Below are 10201 nucleotides of genomic sequence, written 5' to 3'. Positions count from 1 at the left end.
AGAAACTTAGGGAGAACTACAACAGCATGAAAAAGGATATAGAAACCAAGAAAAATAACCAGTTGGAAATGAAGAATGACATTAAGAATAAACTGGAAGAAATAAAAACTGGATTAGATGAAGCAGATGATCAGATAAGCAATTTGGACAACAAGATACAAAAAAACACAATTATAGAAGCAAAAAAAAAATTAAAAAGAATGAGGAAAGCTTAAGGGAACGTTGGGACAAAATGAAACAACAACATCTGCATCATAAGGGTAACATAAGGAGAAGAAAATGAGCAAGGAATGTGTTTGAAGAAATAGTGGCAGAAAACTTCCTTAACCTGACAAATAAAAAAGTCAACTAGCCCAGCCAGGCATGGCTCAGCAGTTGAGCATCGACCTAGGATTCAGGTGATTGGGGTTTGATTCCCGGTCAGGACACATGCCCGGGTTGTGGGTTTGATCCCCAGTCGGGGGCGTGCAAGAGGCAGCTGATCAGAGACTCTCTCACCATTGATATTTCTATTGATTTTCTCTCCCCCTCTCCTTTCCTCTCTCTGAAATTAATAAAGATATAATAAATTAAATAAATAAATAAATAAATAAATAAATAATAAATAAATAATAAATAAAGTCACACCAGTTCAAGAAGCACAGAAAGTCAAATCAAGATGAACCCAAAGAGACCCAGATCAAGACACATCATAACAAAAATGACAAAGGTTAAAGACAAAGAGAGAATCTTAGGGCCACAAAAGAGACATAGTTACCTACAAGGGAGTTTGCATAAGGCTGTCAGCTGATTTCTCAACAGAAATACTTCAGGCCAGAAGGCATTAGTATAAAGTACTCTAAGAAACTAAAAGCAAGGACCAGCGTCCAAGGCTACACTATCCAGCAAGGCTATCATTTAAAGTTAGAAGCAAAATAAAGAGCTTCTGAGTAAAAGAAAAGGTTGACAGAGTTCATTATCACCCAACCATCAATGCAAGAAGTGTTAAAGAGTCTGCTTTAAGAAGAAGAAGAAATATATATAAAAAGAAACATAAGTATAAAGATAAAAGTAGTAATAAATAAGTACCTATCAATAATAACCTTAAATGTAAATGGATAAAATGTGCCAATCAAAAGATATAGGGTAGCAAAAAGGATGAGAAAAAATGACCCGTATATATGATGTCTACAGGAGACCCACCTCAGAACAAAAGATTCAAACAGGCTGAGGATGAAGAGATGGGAAAAATACTCCATTCAAATGGAACATAAAACTGGCATAGTAATACTTATTTCTGACAATATAGACTTAAAAACAGAGGCCATAAATGAGACAAAGAAGGTCACTACATAATACTGAAGGGAACAATACAACTAGAGGATATAACCCTTGTAAACACTCCTTACAGGAACACCTAAATATATAAAACAAAACTCTTGTGGACTTTAAGGGAGAGATTGAGGGCAATACTGTCATAGTAGAGGGCTTTAAACCCTCAGTTATCACTGGATAGATCTTTCAGACAAATATCAACAAGGAAAGAGTGACCTCAAATGACACAATAGATCAGATGGATTTAGTTGATATTTACAGAAAATTTTATCCCAGAGAAGCAGAATATACATTTTTCTCAGGTTCATGTGGAATATTATCAAGTTAGAGCCCATGTTAGGACACAAAATAAGTCTTAACAAATTCAAGAAGATTGAAATTGTATCAAGCATCTTCACTAACCACAATGGTATGAAACTAGAAATCAATTACAATAAAAAACTGAAAAAACATCCAAACACTTGGAAGCAAAATAACATGTTGTTAAACAATGAATGGGTTAACAATGAGAGCAAGGAAGAAATAAAAAACTACCTGGAGACAAATGAAAATGAACACAGAACAACCCAAAATATATGGGACACAGTGAAAGTGGTCCTGAGAGAGAAGTTCATAGCATTACAGGAATACCTTAAGAAGTAAGAACTCAGATAAATAATACAACTCTACACCTAAAAGAACCAGAAAAAGTACATTGAACAAAGACAAGAGTAAGCAGAAGGAAGAAAATAATGAAGATCAAAGCCAAAATAAATGACATGGAGACTAAAAAAAATCACACCCAAAACCCCAAGAGAAACAAAAACAAAAAACAAACAAACAAAAAAACAATACAAAAGATCAAAGAGAGAGACCAAAGATGGCGGAAGACTGAGTGGAAGCTACATTGACAATCTGGGGACCAAACTGGAATTACAACTAAAACATAGAAAAACCTTCCTGAATAATCAACTGCAACAGAAGACTAACTGGGAGCACCCTCAACCATAAAGGAAAAGTGGAGACCACATAGAGACTGGTAGAAAGTGCATAGGTGAGAGAGGGCTGGCTGGGCTCCAACAGGCATCAGCTGAAGGTCCCCAGGGATCTCTCAGCTGTGGGGGGTTCCCACTGAGGACTCTGGGATCCAAACCCTAGGCTGAGCTTCCCAGACAAGAGCACCAGAACTGAGAAAGGTGCCCACATAACTCCTTGCTGGGAAAAGCAGCTAGGTTTCTGTCTGCCAGGGAGAGACAGCTGGAAATGCAGGCACCCTCTTAAAAAGCCAACACACAAAGTTTCCTGCATAGCCACTCACCTTGGGCTCCAGTAGAGGGAGGGCAGAGTGGACTAGAGCTGTGTGAGGAGAATCTGGGGTTGTGGGCTCTGAAGATAGAGATCAGAGAGCACCCCTCTGGATTCCTGTGCCAAGTCATTCCCCCATAATGCAGAGGACATCGTTTTCAGGCAAGCAATTTGAAGCTTTTGCCTGAGGGGGGGCAGTTGGTCCACCCTGCTGAAAAACTTCTCACCCTACCCTATGGAGTTTCTATAGTCTGAGGCTTATTAAGAGAATCAGATTAATCATCCTGCAAGCAGAGGCAGTCCTCAGAGTGCCTTGAGTCTTTGCCTGATCTGCTTCTGGAGCCAGACCTTGGGAAAGTAGACTTTGGTGTGCTTCTTGGTCCTGTCCAACAACACCCAGAACCAGCAGAGTAGACCTCAAGCTGAGGGTTGTTGATAGCTCCAAACAGGGTACTCAGGGCCAGTCACAAACAGTGTCTGACATTGGCCAGCACCAGAGACACTCCAAAAAGACTGAGAGTCCAAGCAGGCCTACCTAATACATAGAAATAAAACCAAACAGGCCACCAAAATAGGGAGATAATAAAAAACTAGCCCCAAATGAAAAAACAAGAGAAGTCTCCAGAAAAAGTGCTAAATGAAATGGGGATAAGAAATCTCTCAGATATAGAGTTCTGATTGTAAGGATGTTCAACAGCATGAAAAAAGATATGAAAACTATGGAGGAAATTTAGAATGACTTGACAAATATAGAATACATAGGAAGGAATAAACAGCAGATTAGAGGAAGCTGAGGATCAGATCAGTGAATTAAAAGACAGGATAGAAAAAAAATCACTCAATCAGAGACCCAAAAAGAAAAAACAATAAAAAAATAGGAGGACAGTTTAAGGGAGCTGTGGGACAATATGAAACGTAACAATATTCTAATTATAGTAGTGCGAGAAGAGGTCAAAAGTAAGCAAGGGTTAGAGAAACTGAAGAAATAATGGCAGAAAACTTCCTAACTTGGTGAAGGAAAAAGTTACACAAGTTCAGGAGACACAGAGAGTCCCAAGCAAGAAGAATCCAAAGAGGCCCACATCCAGACACATAATTAAAATGCCAAAAATTCAAGACAAGGAGAGAGTATTCAAGGCAGCTAGAGAAAAGCAATCTGTTACCTACAAAGGGGTTTGCATAAGCTGTCAGCTGATTTCTCATCAGAAACTCTACAGGCCAGAAGGGAATGGCATGAAGTATTCAAGGTAATGCAAAACAAGATCTGAAACCAAGACTACTCTATCCAGTAAGACTATCATTCAAGACAGATAGTGAAATAAAGAGAATCCCAGACACACACAAAAAAAAGGATAAAGGAGTTTATTACCACCAAACCAGCATCGCAAGAAATGCTAAAGGGATTGTTGTAATAATAAGAAGAAATAGAGAGAGAAACTTAGGCATAAAGAAATAAAACGGCAGTAGATAAGTATCTTTCAATAATAACCTTAAATGTAAAATAATTAAATGTTCCAAAAAAAAGACAATAGATAAGAAAACATGACCCAAATATATGCTGTCTACAAGAGACCCACCTCAGAACAAAAGACTCACACAGGATGAAAGTGAAGGGATGGAAAAAGTTTTCCATGCAAATGGAAATGAAAGAAAAAAGCTAGGGTAACAATACCCATATCAGACAAAATAGAATTCAAAATGAAGACCATAATGAGAGACAATAATACTACATAATACTAATGGGATAGATCCCACAAGATAACCCTAATAAACATATATGCACCCAATATAGGAGCACCTAAATTTATAAAAAAATTTTCTAGAAGACTTTAAGGGAGAGTTCAACAGCAAAGCAGTCATACTAAGGGATTTTAACACCCCACTGATTTCACTGGATAGGTCTTCCAGACAAAACATCAAGGAAACAGTGACCCTAAATGACACACTAGCTCAGATTGATTTAATTGACATTTACAGAACGTTCCATCCCAAAACTGCAGAATATACATTTTTCTCAAGTGCAAATCAGTAGATGAGTGGATAAAAAATCTGTGGTATATTTACACCATAGAATACTATGCAGCTGTAAAACAGAAGGATCTCTTATCCTTTGGGACAGCATGGATGGAACTGAAGAGTATTATGCTATATGAAATAAGCCAGTCAGAGAAAGACAAGTACCACATGATCTCACTCATATGTGGACTGTAATAAACAAAATAAACTGGTGAACAAAATAGATTCAGAAACATAAAAGCATGGAACACACTGAGGAATCTCAGAAGGAAGGTGGGAGTGGGGGCATGGGTGGGGAGAGGTTAATCATAGAACTTATATGTCTATAAGCATAACCCATGGACACAGACATTTGTTATGGGGAAAGCCTGGGAGTGGGGTGAATGCAGGGTGGAGGGGATCAATTGGGGATAAAAGGGGACATCTGTAATACTTTCAACAATAAAGATAAATTTTTAAAAATCAATGAAACGAAGAGCTGGTTCTTTAAAAAAAATAAACAAAATCGATGAAGCTCTAACCAGACATCAAAGAAGAAAGAGAGAAGACCCAAATAAATAAAATCAGAAATGAAGAATAAGTGAAAACTGACTCCTCAGAAATACAAAGATTGTAAGAAAAGACTATGAACAACTATATGCCAACAAATTGAACAACCTGGCTGAAATGGACAAATTTCTAGAAACATACTATCTTCCAAAACTGAATCAAGAAGAAACAAAACACCTGAATAAACTGATAACACCTAATGAAATTCCAGCAGTAACAAAAACAAAATTCCCAGCAAACAAAAGTCCTGGACTGGAAAGCTTCACAGGCAAATTTTAACAAACTTTCAATGGTCTAGCACCTATTCTTCTGAAACAATCAAGAGGTAGGAAGACTTCCACGGTGTTTTTATGAGGCCAGCATTACCCTAATTCCAAAACCTGAGAAAGACAAAACAAAGAAAGAAATCTGTAGGCCAATATCCCTCATGAACATAGATGCTAAAATCCTCAACAGAATGTAAGCAAATCAGATCCAGCAATACATTAAAAAGACTATATGCCATGATATACTGGGATTTATTCTGAATGTGCAAGGTTGGTACGGTATTAAAAAATCAGTAAATATGATACACCACATAAACAAAATGAAGGCTAAAAACCATATGATCTTTCCATAGATGTAGAAAAAGCATTTGATAAAGTCAAACACCCTTTTATTTATTTGTCTATAATTTTTTAATGTTTTTATTGATTTCAGAGAGAGGAAGAGAGAGGGAGAGATACATAGAAACATCAATGATAAGATAGAATTATCAATCAGCTGCCTCCTGCACACCTTCTACTGGAGATTGAGCTGGCCACCCCAACCTGTGCCCTGACTGGAATTTGAACCATGACCTATAGGTTCATGGGTCAATGCCCAACCACCGAGTCATACCAGTTGGGCCAGCACTCATTTATGATAAAAACTCTCAGCACAGTGAAAATAGGGGGATCATACCTCAGCATAATAAAGGTCATATATAAAAAACCTACAGCCAACATGATACTCAAGGGGTGAAAACCAAAAGCATTTCCTTTAAGATCAGGAACAAGGCAGGTGTGTCCACTTTCACCAATCTTATTCGACATAGTACTTGAGATCCTAGCCACAATGATCATACAAGAAGGAAAAATAAAAGGCATCCAAATTGAAAAGAGGGAAGTAAAGCTGCATTTGCAGATTACATGATATTGTGCATAGAAAACCCTAAAGACTCCACCAAAAACTTATTAGAAAATTCTAAAAATTGCACCAAAAAATTGCTAGATCTAAGAAATTAATTTGGCAAAGTAGCAGGATACAAAATTAATATTGAGAAATTGGCATTTTCATACACTAGTAATGAGCTATCAAAAAGAGAAAACAATACCATTTACTACTGCCACAAAAATGTAAGGTACCTAAGAATAAATTTAACCAAGCAATTAAAAGACCTGTACTCAGAAAATTATAAGACATTGAAGAAAGAAATTGAGGAAGATACAAATAACATGAAGCATATATTGTGTTCATGGATTGGAATAATTAACACATTAAAATGTCCATACTCCTCACAGTAATCTATAGATTCAACACAATTCCTATTAATATGTCAATGGCATATTTCACTGATCCAAAGTTTATGGAACCAACAAAATCCCAAATATCCTCAGCAATCTTCAGAAAGAGAAATAAAGTTGGAGATATCATAATACCAGACATTAAACTATACTTCAAGGGCATTGTAATCAAAACAGCCTGTTATTGGCTTAAGAACAGGCAATGGAACAGAACAGAGAGTACAGAAAACAACCCATGTCTTTATTGCCAATTAATATTTGATAAAGGAGACAAGAGCATACAATGGAGCAAAGACAGGCTCTTCAATAAATAGTGTTGAAAAAATTGGACAGATACATGCAAAAAATGAAATTAGATCACAAATTTATACCATACACAAAAATAAACTCAAAATGGATAAAATATTAAAATGTAAGTCATTAAATCATAAAAATCCTGGAAGAAATCATAGGCAGTAAAATCTCAGACTTCTCTGGTAGCAATATTTTTTTCCTTTATATCTCCTAAGGCAAGGGAAACAGAGGGAAAAATAAACAAATGGGACAGCACCAAACTAAAAAGCTTCTGCACAGCAAGGGAAACCATCAACAAAATAAAAAGAGACCCACTGTATGGGAGAACATAGTTGCCATTGACACATCTGATAAAGGGTTAATTTCCAAAAAATATAATAAACTAGTACAGCTCAACAAAATGAGAACAAAACCATTTAATTTAAAAAAGGCAAAAGACATGAATAGCACTTTTTCAAAGAGGACATACAGATGGCCAATGGAGATATGAAAAAATGCTCAACGCCACTAATCATCAGTGGCATGTTAAAACTACAATGAGGTATCACTTCATACCTGCCAGGATGGCTATTATCAATAAATCAACAAACAAGTGCTGGCAAATATGCAGAGAAAAGGGAACACTAGTACACTGCTGATGGTGATGGAGATTGGTGCAGTCACTATGGTAAAAGTATGGAGTTTCCTCAAAACATTAAAAATGGAACTGCCTTATGACCAAGCTATCCCACTTCTGGGAATTTGTCCAAAGAAACCCAAAACACTAATTCAAAAGAATACATGCATCCTTTTGTTCATTGCAGCATTATTTACAACAACAAAGATTTGGAAACAGCCCAAGTGCCCATAAGTAGATGAGTGGATAAAAAAAAACTATGGGACATTTACACAATGGAATACTATGTAGCGATAAGAAATAAGAAAATTTTACCCTTTGTGACAGTATGGATGGACCTGGAAATTATTATGCTAAGGGAAATAAGTCAGACAGAGAAAGACAAGTATCACATGATCTCACTTATAAGTGGAATATAATGAATAAAATAAACTGATGAACAAAATAGGTCCAGAAGCATGGATACATGGAAGAGACTGACAGAGGTCGGAGAGCAGTGGTGGATGGGAGGGTCTGGATGAAGGAAGGTGAAGATATTAGCCAAAGAACATATATGCATAGCCAATGGACACAGACAACAGTGTGGTGATGGCCAGAGGAGGGAAGGGGTCGAGGTGCAGGGGCTGAGTGGAGGCGGGTAAAGCAGGGAGAAATGGGGGGCACTTGTAATAATGTCAACAATAAAATTAAGAATTCATTTTCATAATGAGAGAGTGTGCCAGGGACTTTTCTTGCCTCATGAAATAAGTTAATTCGCTAAATTAAGAATTAATTAGAGACTATAAATCTCAGAGGTAAGACAAGGATGGGTGAGTGAGGAGGGAATAACCAAAAAACTTACATGCATATATGCATAACCCATCGACACAGACAATAGTGTGACCAAGGCCTGGTGTGTGTGGGGGGTAGGCATGGGGTGGAAGGGGTCAATGGGAGAAAAGGGGGATATCTATAATACTTTCAACAATAAAGATGCTTTTTTAAAAGTATATAAAACATTTCTTTTTAAAATATATATATTGATTGATTTCAGAGAGAGAGGAAAAGAGAGGGAGAGAAAGATAAGAACATCAATGATGAGTCATTGATTGTCTGACTCCTGCAAGCCCTTTGCTGGGGATCAAGCCTGCAATCAGGCCATGTGCCCTGACCAGAAATTGAACCTTGGTCTCCTGGATCATAGGTTGATGCTCAACTGCTGAGCCATGTCGGCTAGGCTAAGACATTTCTTAAATAAGCCTTTTCAGAATGCAAAAAAAAAAGAAAAAAGAAAAAGAAAAGAATAAAGAATTAGTTAGAAGAGAGAAGCTGAAAGACCAACTGGAGGCTCAGACAGATGTGTTTTAAGGGAGTCTACAGAGGGAAGAGGCCAGCTGCACCAAAAGTTGTTGCACTAATCTTCTATTAACAGATTGAAGTTGGGGCATGGCTAGGCCTGTTGGGGAATACATGGAGATAGAAAGTAACTGATTGGAGATGGGGCCAAATATTTTTTCTGCTCAGGAGCTAGGAGTAGTGTTAAGGACACTTTGGTATCTTAACTACCCCAATTCTTCCCTTTTACTTAAACTTTTCACCTGTAGATGGTGTTTGTAAAAGATAACAGGGAAGAGGTAAGCTTCAAAAAGCCTTACTTCTTGGTTTTTGCAAACTTTATATGAGTCACATATCTCTTGGCACTTCCGCTGCAGCTCAAGTCATGATATTCTGGACATCTTGGAACCACAGGGAGCATTTGTATTGTGAAACCTGGGCTAAGCCCAGATGGAGTTGCTGAATGTTTGTCTCCCATGTTTACATGAAGTACTAAACCTCAACATGATGAATTTGAAATGGGCTCTGGGAGAAAACTGAGGTCAGATTAGGTCATGAGAATGGGGCCCTGGTTATGGAATTAATACCATTATAAGAGGAGGAAGAAACAGAGCTCTCTCTCTCTGCCTTGTGAGGACACAGCAAGGTGGTGGCTGTCTGCAATCCGAAAAGAAGGCTCTGGACAGACCCCAAATCTGTTTACTTATCGACATCAGACTTCTAGACCCCAGAACTACGAAAAATAAATGTTTGTTGTTTAAGCTGTTCAGTGAATGGTGTTCGGTTATAGCAGCCCTAACGGACTGAGGCAGGAGGTAAGGAGAGGGAGGAGAGGGTGTTGAGCTCTCCTGAAATTTCAAGATGGTTCTAAGTTCCAGGGCTGACAGGTGGAGCAGTCCCCAGAGTGAATCAGGTGGTCCCCAAATTCTGAGCTCTACTCTCTACTTTAGAGCAATGTGTCCCCCATTTTAACACACACATGTCACCCAAAGGACTTGTTAACATGCAGGTTCTATTCCAGTAGGTCTGAAGTGTAGGCATGGGTCAGCATCTTAACAATTTCCAGTTGATAGTGATGTGGCTGGACCTTAGACGACAATGAAACTGAAGCCAATGGAAGCGGGTGGAGGAAAAGTCAGTTCTGTTTTAGTTCTGACATCAGATCCTGACTCCATTGTGAGGATTCATCAGCAACCTTGGTGGATACAAGCTGAAAACCTCAATACTGACGCTCATTGTAACTGCCTGGAATTGGATGTTGGCTTCTCAG

The sequence above is a fragment of the Miniopterus schreibersii genome (genome assembly GCF_964146895.1).
Source record: "Miniopterus schreibersii genome assembly, chromosome: 2".
NCBI lineage: Eukaryota > Metazoa > Chordata > Mammalia > Chiroptera > Miniopteridae > Miniopterus > Miniopterus schreibersii.
Note: the sequence above shows the minus strand (reverse complement) of the source record.